At 48.4% G+C, this 15324-nt stretch overlaps 1 protein-coding gene across 4 annotated transcripts in view; it reads right to left on the bottom strand.

Moving 5' to 3' along the window:
- The window catches only part of CHST3 (carbohydrate sulfotransferase 3), a 114640-nt gene that overhangs the window by 79612 nt on the left and 19704 nt on the right, over positions 1-15324 (bottom strand). The window lies entirely within an intron of this gene.

Here is a 15324-nt window from a genome sequence, read left to right as displayed (position 1 = left end):
AATCCCTTGCAACTCTATAGCCACCATATGTTGCTCTGTGCACAAATATATGGTGTCCATGCAGGGTATACTAAACCTGTAATCATCAGTGGGGTCCTTGAGTTGGTGGGTGGAAACTAGCTACTATGATGTCTCCCATACACCGCACACAGAGATGAGGAAATCCTGCTTTCCTGACACTATGTGTCACAGCAGCAGCATGGAAAACATTATACAACAGTACCGAGCAGTGTAGATGCAATTCCAGTAGATGTGCTATAGTAAAATCATTAACTGCAGCAATATCTCTAAGATCGGGCTTACATGACCATGTATGCCGGCGTGTCGCACGTGAGCACGCAACAAGTATGCAATGACATACGTATTTGCTGTGTGCCACCAATCCCGATTAACTATTTTGGTGTGCATGCATGCTTAAAATGTGCCAAGATAGAACATGCTGCAATTTTTTTTAGCAAGTAAAACATGCGCAAAGAAAACACAGGTGTAAGTGGCCCAACACAAATCAATGGGCTATTGGCATCAAATGTTGAGCACGGAAAACTTATGCACGGGAAAACTTATGCACGTGACTCACAATGACAATTCATCTGTGTGAGACTGGCCTTAATTGCCTCCTGCTCCTCCTCCTCTCCCTCTCTCCCCATAGACTTCTATAGGCAGCATGTAATCTGATCTGTGTGAGCTGCTTGTCTACTAAAGAACCGCCGGAGCCGGAAGCCCGCAGGGCGATAGGCGGGAGGCGGCATGAAAGGGTGAACGGGGAGGAGTGACGTCATCAGGTGCAGTGGGTTCTGGGAGGGGGCGGGGCCTCAGTCGGGAGGCACTATATAAGGGGGAGCAAGCACGGGAGAGGCTCAGAGCGGCGAAAGAAGAAGTGGAGAACAAGCAAGAGAGTGAAGACTACAAGAAGAGGAACGAGGAGAAGAATAGCGGAGTTAGGAGAGCGGCGAGCGGAGAAAGAAGATCGGGAGCACAGACGGCGGCGCGGCGAGCGCGGAAGGGGACCGAGGTGCGCTGAAGCAGGAGCGGTCGGGTGGAAAGTGAGCGGCAGGCGCTGAAGTGGACCGGTGTGCGCTGTAGCAGGTGCGGTCGGGTGGAGCGGGAGCGGCAGGCGCTGAAGAGGACCAGGCGCGCTGAAGCAGGAGTGGTCGGGTGGAGCGAGAGCGGCGGGCGCTGAGCACTATCGCGGAGCGCTGAAGGAGGAGACGTGTGGGCAAGAAGAAGAGCGTGGAACCGAGCGCTGAAAAAGGGGAGCGGCTTATCCAAAAGGACCGGAAGTCATGTGGGGGCCCTGCACGGCGGCAAAACAGAAAAACGCCTTGCGGAGCAGGAAGAGGAGAGAGCAACCGGCTGCAAAAGAACCAAGGAAGCGCCCGAAGATCGCACTGCTTGAAGGGATGGAAGCGGTCCTTGCAAGAATCCGGGCAGCGGCGGAGGAAAGAGGTCTTGAGTGGCTATTAGAGCTCTCAGACGAAGCACTCAGCACAGCGGCTGGCTCATCATCCAGGGCTGCCGACATAGCGTCGGCAGCGACACAGGAGGTGGCGGCAAGGAGCTTGGAGGCAGCAGTAGCAATTCCTATGGAGGAGAGCAGTTTGGCGAGGGGTGTGGGGCCGACGGCGGCAGCATCGGCGGGGCACACAAAAGAGCTAAGGCCGCGGAGGGCCCATGCACCAGAAAGGTTAAGCCCCGAGCACGGTCCCTCGCGGAGGCAAAGGAGGCGGAGTATCTCCCCGGCCCCCCCACATAGCAGGCTCCCCCCGGCAACACCAACAGGCAGGGGGAGCAAGGCAGGGAGAACTCCTGCGAAGCGAAGGAGTGCGGCGTGCAGCGCTAGGTCCCGTGCTGAGAGGGGGGCGGGGCCGAACGCTAATCAGCAGGCAAAGAGCAGAGGGAGAGGAGGAAGCGGCTCTGCAGAGCAAGAACAGCCCTGCAGTGGGTCAGGAGTGGAGCGGCCCGGAACATCTATGGGTCAGACGGCAAGCACATCAGGAAGGTGGGGGACGACTACAGAGGTGACCCACGGTCAAGCGGGGCCAAGAAGAGCGGAGGCGGTTGCAGGGCCGGCAGAGCGGTCGCAGCGCGGCAGAGGGCAGGAAGGAACTCAATCGGGAGGTTCGGCGGCTGGTGGGTCCACAGCCCCTACGCAGCCAGGTGAGTCAGGCTCTATGTACAGTATGTCTAGCAATGTTAATCGTGCAGAACATGTGGGGGATATATACACTATGTCTAGCAATGTTAATCGTGGAGAACATGTGGGGGATATGTATGGGATGTCTAGTAATGTTAACCGTAAGGTACATGGCGGGGATAGTATTGCGCAAGGAGCCGGGGGTAGCGCAGCGACAGGAGCCACACCAGGCGTAGGCAGCGAAGCAACTGCGCTGTTGGGCTTCATGATAGATTTCCTGAGACGGCAGGGGGGGGGTTATAATCCGTCGCCTGTCACAGCATGGAGCTCGCCGTGCAGTGCGTCATCCAGCATAGAGGCGGGTCGGTTAGAACCCCTTGCTGGGGGGACTGGGGTAGGACAGGCGGTGGGAACCACGCAAACCCCTCTGTTGGTAGAACGGGTACCCACGGTGACATCACTAGTCACCGGGGAAAGCCTCCAAACGGGGGCTATAGCGAGTGCTACAGAGGTAGGTACAGCAGCAGGCGTCACGGTAGGAGTACAGACGGAAAAGGACGGGGAGGGTATAAGGTTAGACGACAAAGCGAAGGGCGAAGTATACGTCTGCTTTGAGGGACCTCTGGGGGCCCATCTCAAAAAAGAGGTGAGGGAAAAGATTTGGAAGGATGAATATGTCGAGATATTCTCCCTCCTCCCCTTGGAAAAATTCAATTTGGACAAGGGGAAAAGAACGGAGTTTAAAAAAGAGGAGGAGGAGAAGAGGAGATGGCGCTTGATTCCCCAAACTTTCGCTAATTGGCTGCAAGCGTTCGCCATTTTAGCGAGTGTGATAGGCGAAAAGGCACCGGACAATTGTTCCGGACTTTTTTGCTACTTGGACTCAATAGGGGAGGCGTATAGGGTATACGGGGGGCAGACCTGGCTGCGCTACGATGAGCAGTTCAGGCAGCGTAAGGCGGTGCGTCCATCTATCAGATGGGAGCACAAAGATATAGGTCTATGGTTGAGGGTGATGGCCCCCGCGCGATTCGGACAGCCCTTTCAGGGCAGTGCCGGGTCATTCGGCCTGGCCTCTAGTTCAGCAGGGGGGCAAGGGAGCTCAGCGGGGGGTAGCAGGCCCGGGTACTGTTGGCAGTACAATGAGGGGCAGTGCAAGTTCGGTGCAACGTGCAAGTTTCGCCATGCCTGCTCCCATTGCAGTGCAGGGTCCCACAGGGGAAGCAAGATGTTTTAAAAAAGGAAAGGGAAAGGGTCCCGGCGGTTTTACAAAAAGGGATGACCCCGGTGATTCTGGAAGAGATGGTACCTCATCTAAGTAGGTACCCTGATAGAGAGAAGGCGGAGTTGCTGTTTAAGGGTTTTAGGGATGGTTTTCACATCCCGCCTCCGTTACATGGGGTCCCCTTTTCGTTAAAAAACTTACGATCGGCGTTAGAGTATCCGGAAGTGGTGACGGAGAAGCTAAAAAAGGAAGTGAGTTTGGGGCGCATGGCGGGGCCGTTTAAAGAACCGCCGATGCAAGATTTCGTGGTGTCACCTTTGGGGGTGGTCCCAAAGAAGGAGCCGAATAAATTTCGGCTTATACACCACTTATCTTATCCAAAGGGCGCATCGGTGAACGACGGAATAGACCCTGAGCTTTGTTCGGTGGTGTATACGTCGTTCGATGCGGCACTTCAATGGATTAGAAAGTACGGGAAGGGAGCGTTGATGGCGAAGGCTGACGTGGAGTCGGCCTTTCGCCTACTCCCGGTATCACAGGAAAGTGTGAGGTTGTTGGGGTGTTTTTGGGAAGGGGATTATTTTGCGGATCGGTGTTTGCCCATGGGATGTTCCATCTCGTGCGCATACTTCGAGGCATTCAGTTCTTTTTTAGAATGGGTGGTGAAGGATACGGCTGCGGTGCAGTCGATCATTCATTACTTAGATGATTTTTTGTGTGTGGGGCTCGGGGGATCGCCAATTTGTGCGAGCTTGTTGGGCACCTTACAATGGGTGGCGAAGCGGTTCGGGGTGCCGTTAGCACCTGATAAGACGGAGGGGCCCACTACTTGTTTAAGCTTTCTGGGCATCACCATTGACTCAGTGGCGATGGTGTGTCGTCTACCAAAGGATAAATTGGATGACTTGCGAGAGGAAGTACGCGCGGCACTAGGAAGTAAAAAAAATCACACTAAGAGGGCTGCAGTCACTGTTAGGCAAGCTGAACTTTGCCTGCAGGATCATGCCCATGGGCCGGGTGTTTTGTAGACGGCTGGCGTCAGCAACAGCGGGGATTCGTGCACCCCACCATTTTATCCGTTTGGTGACCAGTCACAAGGCAGACCTGGCAGTATGGTCCACCTTCCTGAAAAAATATAATGGCAGGTCGGTAATCATGGGCGAGGTTAGCAATAATGTGGACTGGGAGTTATATACTGACGCGGCAGGCAGCGCAGGGTTCGGGGCCTATTTCCAAGGGAAATGGTGCGCGGGGGAGTGGCCGGAGAGGTGGAAACAGGAAGGCTTGATACGGAATTTAGTGCTATTGGAGTTATTCCCAATAGTGGTGGCCATCATGCTGTGGGGGAACCAGTTCCGGGACAGAAAAGTAAAATTTCACTGCGATAATTTGGGGGTGGTGCAAGTAATTAACAGCCTTTCGGCATCATCCCCCCCGGTGGTAAACTTGCTGCGTCACTTAGTGCTCGAAGCGTTGTCACTAAACATGAGGGTGGTTGCGGCTCACGTTCCTGGTGTTGAAAATTCAATTGCGGATGCTCTCTCTCGATTTCAGTGGGAGCGGTTCCGGACACTGGCGCTGGGTGCAGAGATGGTGGGGAGCAAATGCCCGGATCAAATCTGGAGCGTGGTAAGCGAGCAGTGGGGGGCCTGATAGAGCGGTCATTGGCTCGGCGAACCAGGGCAGCGTATGGCGTAGCGTGGAACGAGTGGGAAGACTGGGTGAGGCAAGAGGGGGGCGCGCACTCAGAAGACAACAGAGTAGGTCTGCTGCTGAGTTGGTTGGGAAGAAGTGCGGAAGGGGGTAGGTCAGTGGCACAAGTAAACCAATTTATAGCGGGGATAGCATTTGGCTTTAAGTTAAGGGGGGTGGGGGATGTGACAAATAATTTTTTAGTGAAGCAGGCGCTGAAGGGTTTAAGAAGAGGTAGGGGGAGGGTAGACACTAGGCGACCGGTTTCCTTTGACGTTTTGGAGAAATTGGGTAGAGCAGTGGACATTGTGTGCGGAAGCGAATTTGAGAGGCGGTTGTTTAGAGTGGCGTTTTCTCTGGCGTTTTTCGGAGCATTCAGGATAAATGAGTTGGTGTCTCCCAGCAAAACTTCCGGGGGTGGTTTGCAGACAGAGGACGTGAAGATAGTCGAAGGGAGGTTGGAATTGCGGATCCGTCGGTCTAAGACGGATCAGCAAGGGCGGGGTAAGTTAATTCGTTTAGGCGAGGTGCCAGGGGCCCTTATGTGCCCTAGGAGGACATGGGGGCAGTATAGGGGAGGGTTAGAATCTCGGACAGGCCCCTTGTTGTGCCATGAGAATGGCCAATTTTTATCCCGTTTTCAATTTATAACGATATTTAAGCGGACACTGGAGGTTGCGGGGTTTGATAAAGAGCAGTTTGGGTCTCACTCGTTTAGGGTGGGAGCAGCGACGGAGGCGTCAGTAAGAGGCATGGGGGTGGAAGCAATAAAGAGAATAGGTCGTTGGGAGTCAGGACGTTTTGGATCCTATGTACGCCCTCACCTGCTTTAAGGCTAGGGGTGAGGGTGGGGGTGGGGGGAGAAAAAATAGGGGCGCCTGTTAATAAATTATACCGTTGTTTTGTTTTGCAGATGGTCATCCAGCTTTAGTGTGGATCTTGGGCCATTCTTATGTCTTCTGGGGGGCTGAGAGAGCGGGGGTGCGGCCCAACGGCAGACAATTAAGGTTCCCTAAAAGTGAAGCACTGATAAGGTGGCTGGGGATTAGAGGCATGTCATGGGGCACTGTTTTGGAGGAGGTGGAAAGGAGGGTGAGATGGGACAGAGCACCGGATGTATTGGTCATACATGCGGGGGGGAATGACTTGGGTAAGAGGAGATTTAGGGACTTATCACGAGACATTCGGTATGACTTCCTTAGGTTACAGGGGTCATACCCGGGAGTAGTGGTGGTTTGGTCAGAACTAGTACCAAGGAAAGTATGGAGGGGAGCGCGCTCAGAAAAGGGTTTGAACAGAGCGAGAGTGAAGCTGAATAAAGAAATTTCACGATTTGTGGGGGGAAAAGGGGGCATAGCAGTGCGGCACATAGATCTAGAAAAAGGCACTGGTAATTATTGGAGGTCTGATGGCGTTCATTTGAATGACATCGGGATGGACTTATGGATGGAAGTTTTGCAAGAGGGCATTGAGCGGGCGCTGGTGGTGTGGAGGGCGGCGCAGGGTCAAGGTGGTCGACCCTCGCTTGCGGTGGCGGGGGAGGGAGAGGGACCCTTGGAGCCCGTATAGAAGGTAGTGGGGGGAATGGCAGGGGCTACATAGCCCCCCCTGTTCCTCTCCTTTGTTGGAATTTGGGACCTGTCGCCTCCAGGGTTATAGGGCGGAGCCCTAATGGTCGGTGGGAGAGGCTAGCCAGGACTGGCTAGCCGGCCTCGGGGTCGGTAAGAGATGGCGGCCGGAGGTTAATGGGGAGTGTCGTTGGGCTCCCGAGTCTGCCGACCTGCGGCGGGAGGAAAAAGTTAGAAAAGTTCTTGGGGATAGCGTCGCCTGAGTCAGCCAAGTTGCGGCGGGTGACCGGGACAGCTATCTCCTTGTAGGGGTGAGGTGGCAGTATATGGTAAATACAGGGGGTGGGCTCCAAGGTCCTTTTCCAGGTACATTTGGGGGATATTGTTATCATTAAGGTTGGGGTGAAATAAGTTGAAATGTATTCATGTTGTTTGTGTTAATAAATGGCTGCTGTGGCCAAATTTATCCAACAGATGGTGTCGGTGTTTGTTCAGCGAATGGTATGTGGGGAAAAGGGGAGGTAAGGTCTTAGCAGCAACGACTCCGTTATACCCGGGTCAAGAACCGCCGGAGCCGGAAGCCCGCAGGGCGATAGGCGGGAGGCGGCATGAAAGGGTGAACGGGGAGGAGTAACGTCATCAGGTGCAGTGGGTTCTGGGAGGGGGCGGGGCCTCAGTCGGGAGGCACTATATAAGGGGGAGCAAGCACGGGAGAGGCTCAGAGCGGCGAAAGAAGAAGTGGAGAACAAGCAAGAGAGTCCCACCCGCCCGCCCTAGAGGAAAGAAGAAGGGGGAGGTGGGGACAGGAGAGGGAGTTCTTGTCATAGCAGCGGGGGAGGGAGAGGGACCCTTGGAGCCCGTATAGAAGGTAGTGGGGGGAATGGCAGGGGCTACATAGCCCCCCCTGTTCCTCTCCTTTGTTGGAATTTGGGACCTGTCGCCTCCAGGGTTATAGGGCGGAGCCCTAATGGTCGGTGGGAGAGGCTAGCCAGGACTGGCTAGCCGGCCTCGGGGTCGGTAAGAGATGGCGGCCGGAGGTTAATGGGGAGTGTCGTTGGGCTCCCGAGTCTGCCGACCTGCGGCGGGAGGAAAAAGTTAGAAAAGTTCTTGGGGATAGCGTCGCCTGAGTCAGCCAAGTTGCGGCGGGTGACCGGGACAGCTATCTCCTTGTAGGGGTGAGGCGGCAGTATGTGGTAAATACAGGGGGTGGGCTCCAAGGTCCTTTTCCAGGTACATTTGGGGGATATTGTTATCATTAAGGTTGGGGTGAAATAAGTTGAAATGTATTCATGTTGTTTGTGTTAATAAATGGCTGCTGTGGCCAAATTTATCCAACAGATGGTGTCGGTGTTTGTTCGGCGAATGGTATGTGGGGAAAAGGGGAGGTAAGGTCTTAGCAGCAACGACTCCGTTATACCCGGGTCAGGATTTTAACAGCTTTTCAGAGTAATAGTGAACAGTTTAGGAGGGAGAGAGAAGGAAATGAGCCTGATAAGTGGAGAAAGAAGCATTCTTCTCTGATAAGATATATTACAAAGTTTCTTCTGTTCTCCCCTACTACTGATTTATGCAGAGTTGGGTGAAAGAAAAGCAATTACCATTTAAATTTGCCTTTTAGAGCTCTATAAAATGCTGTTGCCTTATTACATAAAACATTGGCCAAAAGATGCATGCAGTCAGTAAAAATAGAGCAAATTCTCCCAAATGGCATCATTTAGCACAGCTGGTTGGGCATGTTTAGCAATATTCTCTCCTTACACCAACTCATGGCATGCAAACATATATATCAATATTTTAGGACACACTTGTTACTGGTGTTGTGCCAACATTGTGCCCTTTTTTAGAACAAGTCATTTCAGACAGATTTACTATTGATTTGTGCCAAAAGGAACAGATGTTATACTTCTCACTCCGTTTTTTGAAAGCGTGTAGAAAAAAAGGGAAGGGGTTTGTCAGTATGTGGAAACATTTAAGAATTGCAGCTTTTTAAAAAGTCACAAATTTTGTCGCAATCTCATTCCAATAGTTGGGTATCGTATAAAATGACTCCACATTTCTGCACAGATTTAAAGTTGTGACAAGTTTATCAACATCATGCCACCTATGATAAATTTGTTCCATTTTAACCCCCCCAGCAGTTTTGGACGAGCTCTGTTGATTTTGATGCAAAAGGACATTACAGTTTTGGACAAATAGAACTCATGGTCCTTTAAAGGGCTGTAGCTCCACTTGTATCAGGGCTACAGATATGCTTTGATGGCATTTTAAAGTTAGGATTTTTGTAGCCTTTAACCAACCGGTGCTACAGCCGCTTGAAGTTTAGTCAGGGATATTGAATTTACAGCTGTTGGTTTCAGTCAGTGTACAGAGCAGAGAGGGGGAGACCAGTCAAAATAGAGATCTGTGAGTCTCTTGTATATCCCCCAGACCCAGGGAATGGTGACAGGAATTTTCGTTCATCTTATTACTCAGAGAGCAGATTTGCTCTTTGATTGTCACATATAGGGTTTTTCCCAAAAAACAAGTGAAATGATGAGGAGTTGCTCATCTAATCACTCCTCTACATTGTTTAATCCCACAGATGCTGCGGTCAATGCTGACCGTGGAATCTAAATGTTTTTATAGAAAAAAATAATAAAAAATGTTTCCCCTTATACAAGGCTTTAAATATTGAAAACTTAAAAAGGAACAACACAAAAACTACACATAATTGGCATCTCCTCATCCATAACAAGCCATACTATAAAAAAAATACATTTATCCAGCACGGTACATTCTGTAAAACAAAACAAAAAAATGGAAATGCCAAAATAGCCATTTTCTGATCATCCCACTCCCCCAAAACAGTAATAAAATAATTTAAAAAGTTGAATATACCTCAAGATGGTATCGATAAAAACTACAAGTTGTCCAATAAAAAAGGGCCTGATACAGCTTTGTTGACTGAAAAATAAAAATTCTCTGGTCCTGGAATGTGGCGCCACGCAGGAAGAGCCAAAAACCAGAAGTGGATGTAAAACATGGAAGTGGTGCAAATCTTTCCAATGTAGTCTTTCTCTGTGTAGGTTCCCCTCCCGGTTTTGGTTTACAAATAGGGATGTATAATACTGAGCACAATTAGCAATTATGAAAGTGACCTTAAATATATTTTTCTAGTGTTGAGGCTTAATGGATGTAAAACACATAATATAGTTGTGCATGGCATGTACCTCGTTGTTTTGGTGCAATGTACAACAGAATTTCTTGTATTTGTCTCCCCCAATTTGGATTGCTAGTGAATGAATACGATGTAAAGTAGGAAATCTTCCACATCTGGAAGGTTAAAGCTGATGTCAGAAAGGAAGCAGTCCGACTAACATCTGGAAGATTCAGGCATAAAACGTTCATTCCTTTTGGCATGAAAAAGTAACATGATAGCTTTAAATGCCTTTTTTGTTACCCAAAATGTGCTTTTATACACTAGCAGCATGTGAGTGCTGAACGCTGGCAGGATGCTGAGCACTGGGCAGTTTCAACACTTGCCTGAATGCCGTTGACTGAATGTATGTTTCACTTTCAGGTACGATATTAATAAAATTACAGTATTTGTACAGTTACCGTCATACATTCATTGTTAGAAACATCCCTCCGCTAGAAGTTGTCACAATCAAATGAAACGTTCTCTGTGTGATTGTAACTGATATAAGTGATTACAGTATCAGAGCAAAAGGATCATTTATTGCCGAAAACTGATCCCTTGTAGGGAGGCTCTAGTACCCTGTTGTACCACCTCAAGCTTGGATACAAGATATGATACAGGCGGACATGGAGGCTCTAGTACCCTGTTGTACCACCTCAAGCATGGATACAAGATGTGATACAGGCGGACATGGAGGCTCTAGTACCCTGTTGTACCACCTCAAGCATGGATACAAGATGTGATACAGGCGGACATGGAGGCTCTAGTACCCTGTTGTACCACCTCAAGCATGGATACAAGATGTGATACATGGAGGCTCTAGTACCCTGTTGGGCCATCTCTAGCTTGGATACAAGATGTGACACAGGTGGCCATAGAGGCTCTAGGACCCTGTTGTACCACCTCTAGCTTGGATACAAGATGTGATACAGGGGGCATTGAGGCTCTAGTACCCTGTTGTACCACCTATAGCTTGGGCACAAGATGTGATACGGGCAGGCATGGAGGCTTTAGTACCCTGTTGTACTGCCTGTAGCTTGGATACAAGATATGATACAGGTGGGTATGTAAGTTCTAGTACTCTGTTGTACCACCTCTAGCTTGAATACAAGGTGTGATATGGGCAGGTATGGAGGCTCTAGTACTCTGTTGGGCCAGATGTGATACGGTCGCCCCTCTCAGACTCTAGTAACGGGGTGACATTTCTTCTCTGTGTCGTAGAGACGTTTAGTGGCCAACAAGCGGAAGAAGAGGTAACTGCACACAAGGAGCCTCCGAGAACCTTTTATAGGTCAAGGGTGGAACCACTTTTAGGGCGTCAGGTGACAAGACCATTCATCTAATCACACCACAACTCTAATCATTTGCATATCTCGTTGAGATGTAACTGCATGCCGAGTTTTGCAGAAAACCGACAACTCATTCTGGGGCCGGGATTTTTTTTCAACAAGTATATTTAAAATTTATTTGGATCTTTTGAATACTCACATGACGGATTTTCTGCATTTTCCTGCCCTAGGACAGTGACTCAGATATCGAATATTGTCTATTATTAACTAAACTAGCTCAAAAAAAGTGTATGAGCCCTCTGAGTGATAAGAGAGACAGCTGCTGACCAATAGTCTACTTGTCTGTGAGCAATGCTGAAATGTAGAAATGCACTGCCCAAATTTTATTAGTAGGCAGGAAGCGGTAAGCATGGCATACAAGATGGATAAAATGGAAAAAAGGCCAAATATTTAGGTGTTAACTCCAACATATTATTTTGTAAAATCAGTTTCTTAGCAGATTATTACTATTCATTACTACTTTGAGATCAATGTGCAGTGAGATGGATAATTAGCTTTTTATGGAAACAGAAACTGTACAAGTGCAGCTAAGACAAACAATTGGAATTGATTTGTAGCTCATACTCCTTCGTATTCATTCACTTTACACAGACTCATCAGAAAACATATATGTATGTCATTTTTATTTTAAGTGAATCATAAATGCTCTTTGTCGAAAACAATTCCTTTCCTAGAAGTTGTCGAAGTAGAATGGAACTTTCTCTGTGTGATTGTAACGTTGATATAAGTGATTACAATATAAGAACAAAAGGAGAATTTATTGTGTAGAACTGACCCCTTGAAGGAAGGCTCTAGTACCCTGTTGTACCACCTCTAGCTTGGTTACAAGATGTGATACAGGTGGGCATAGAGGCTCTAGTATCCTGTTGTACTGTCTCTAGCTTGGATACAAGACGTGATACAGGCGGGCATGGAGGCTCTAGTACCCTGTTGTACCGCCTCTAGCTTGGATACAAGATGTGATACAGGCAGGCATGGAGGCTCTAGTACCCTGTTGTACAGCCTCTAGCTTGGATACAAGATGTGATACAGGCGGGCATGGAGGCTCTAGTACCCTGTTGTACCGCCTCTAGCTTGGATACAAGATGTGACACAGGTGGGCATGGAGGCTCTAGTACCCTGTTGTACCGCCTCTAGCTTGGATACAAGGTGTGATACGGGCGGGCATAGAGACTCTAGTAACCTTTTGTACGGCCTCTAGCTTGAATACTAGATGTGAAACGGGGAGCATGGAGGCTCTAGTACCATGTTATACCACCTCTAGCTTGGATACAAGATGTAATACAGGTGGGCATAAAGGCTGTAGTACCCTGTGGTTCCGCTTCTAGCTTGGATACAAGATGTGATACAGACAGTTATGGAGGCTCTAGTACCCTGTTGTACCGCCTCTAGCTTGGATAGAAGATGTAATACGGACGGACATGGAGGCTCTAGTACCCTGTTGTACCGGCTCTAGCTTGGATACAAAATGTGATACGGATGGGCATAGAGACTCTAGTACGCTTTTGTACTGACCATAGCTTGGATACAAGATGTGAGACAGGTGGGCAGGGAGGCTCTAGTACCCTGTTGCACTGCCTCTAGCTTGGATACAAGATGTGATACTGGCAGGCATGGAGGTATATGGTATTATACAGCAAATTGCTCATCATACCTCCTAACAGTCTGGTCAGAACAGCCCAGGTGGGGAACAATTCATTGATATGACCATCCAGCTTTTCACATCCCAATAATGTGCCCCTCTCAGACTCTGGTAACTGGGTGAAATCTCCTCTCTGCATCATAGAGGCGTCTAGTGGTCAACAAGGTCTACACAAGCGGAAGAAGAGGTCACTACACACAAGGAGCCTCCAAGAGCCTTTTATAGGCCAACTGAGGATGACCACTTTTAGGGTCTCAGGTGACAAGACCATTTATCTAATCACACGACAACTCTAATAATTTAATTTATACATCTGCCTGAGATGCTACCTCATGCCGAGTTGGGCAGTAATATGACAACTTCTTCTGGGGGCTGATGTTTTTTTGACACAGTGTGCAACAATTGCTTGTTTTTTGCAAATTATGCATTTTCAATATGCCTAGGCCTAAGGTATGTATTTTTATTTATTTTGATAGTTTTGTTTAGGGAATATGTGATTATATACAGAGGAATGCAAAATATATAATTTGCCCTTGTCAGAGGGTTCTACAATGTTGCTGGCACTGCCCATGGGCAGAGTGACAGTACAACAGTGGTAAGTGCTTCCTGCTCATACTGGTAACATTCTGCTTCTTAAAGGCACTATGAGCCTCTGCCCATATCCACAGCTATGCTCAGACTGGCCCACAGTTAAGCAGTTAATTTCCCTGGTGGACCCTGAGCCAAGAGTAGGCACCCAGCCTGTGCATGAGCGGTGGATGGCGCAGTACCATCGCTGCACTACAAAGAAATATGCAGCATACAGCATCACACTCTGCCCATGCATCCATATAATTGACTGGCTAGCTCAACTATTGATATAGATGCATAGGCTGGCTGAGATGCCGTTGAGGTTCATTGACAAGCCAACCAGCATCCTCCCTCCCTTGGGCCCTTCTTCCCAAAGTTGCTGCGGGGTCCCCATCACCAGTCATCTTGCCACGGCTTGGTGCTGTGTTAGCATCTACTCCTGGCTCCCAGAACCCAGAGAGCTGCTAGTCCAAGGTAAAAGCCAAGCAGGCTACTACTGGAAAAAGGACTTGCCCACTCTCCTACTACGGAATGAAAATAAATTCATTTTCAAATTCCTGTCATCCCTTTCCCTCCACAGAGAACTAAAACTCCCAGCATGCCCTGACAGCTGCGGACCTAAAGGACCAGCTAGGAGTTGTAGATTTCCCCTCAAAGTGCATCTCACAAGGAACCTTCTTAAAGGGCCACTCCGGCTAAATTTTCTTTTTCATTGATTACGTAGCTATCCCCAGTGAGCTGGTGTTACCTTGGTTAGCTGTTTCTCTCTATCTGAAACTTCTGACCTTTTTTTTTGTTCAGATGGTAATGTAATCTCAATTCTGGTTATGTTATGATTAGGTTAATGTATTCAGTTTCTAGTCAGTATGTGTGATGCTATTGCATGAACCCTACCACAAAAACTATCTAGAGGAGGATACAGACACTCATGTCATAGTTATTGATAATGATCACACAGTTAAAATAGGGGAGATCAGAGCTCATCCTTCTGACTATACACTTATGGTGTGTAGTTTATTTAGAAGAATATAGATGGTTATGATAATGAAACTGGCTACTCAGCAGGCAGAAATGGTATAACCCCTAGCTAATGCTACTCTGATGCATTATGAGAGTCATCTGAAAATGAAACAAAAAAATGTCACCGGCAAGATGATGCCTGATACTTATGAGATTGGGGGCTACACTGCGTAGATGTGGCAGCAATACACACAGTAGACATACAGAGTGTGAAAGGCAATCAGGTGAGAGAGACAGGGATGGAAAGATATACTTTTGTCAGAGTGGCCCTTTAAGGGCTTAAACATACGACCACGATGTCGTCTTTTTGCCGGGCGTGAAAATCACACCTGCAAAATGGGACAAAATGAAACCATCGATCTTAATGGTTTCGTTTTTACTAGCGAGTTTCTCATGCAATATTAACACATGCACGAAAAGATAGTACAGGACCTACCTACCTCCTTTTTTTTCCAACGTGCACAATAGTGCAAAATTTAAACTGTAAAAAAACCAAAGACCAAAAGAATTTTGAATTTGCTAGAAATCACTAATAAATGAATAGTGCATGAACAGTGCACGATGGCCGCACGTCTAGACAGACAGATTTTGAGCGATAATGGTTGTGGGACTTTGAGTCAAACTACTGTTCACCTAGCAAACCAGGCAGCCATTAAAAAGCAACTTTAAAACTGTGCCATTTTGCAATATGTGCGATCTCACCCTCTACAGGATGTGCCATAAGTGACACTTCTGGGATGCTTTTATCTATCAGGTAATATGCTAGTCCGACATTTCCTGCTTGCTGAATTCTCCATATACGTCAGTGCAGACAGAGATCCATAGAGACACAAGACACCTTTCCAATTAAGTGTATGGAGGATGAAGCGGCAAAGAATCTGCAAATGGGGATCAGGTTACAGTTGCTCAGTGGGCCCCCAAAATGATGTTTACTGTTGAAGTTTAC

This window comes from Eleutherodactylus coqui, chromosome 4 (assembly GCF_035609145.1).
Source record: "Eleutherodactylus coqui strain aEleCoq1 chromosome 4, aEleCoq1.hap1, whole genome shotgun sequence".
Lineage (NCBI taxonomy): Eukaryota > Metazoa > Chordata > Amphibia > Anura > Eleutherodactylidae > Eleutherodactylus > Eleutherodactylus coqui.
This window is presented reverse-complemented; position numbering and strand designations above follow the sequence as displayed.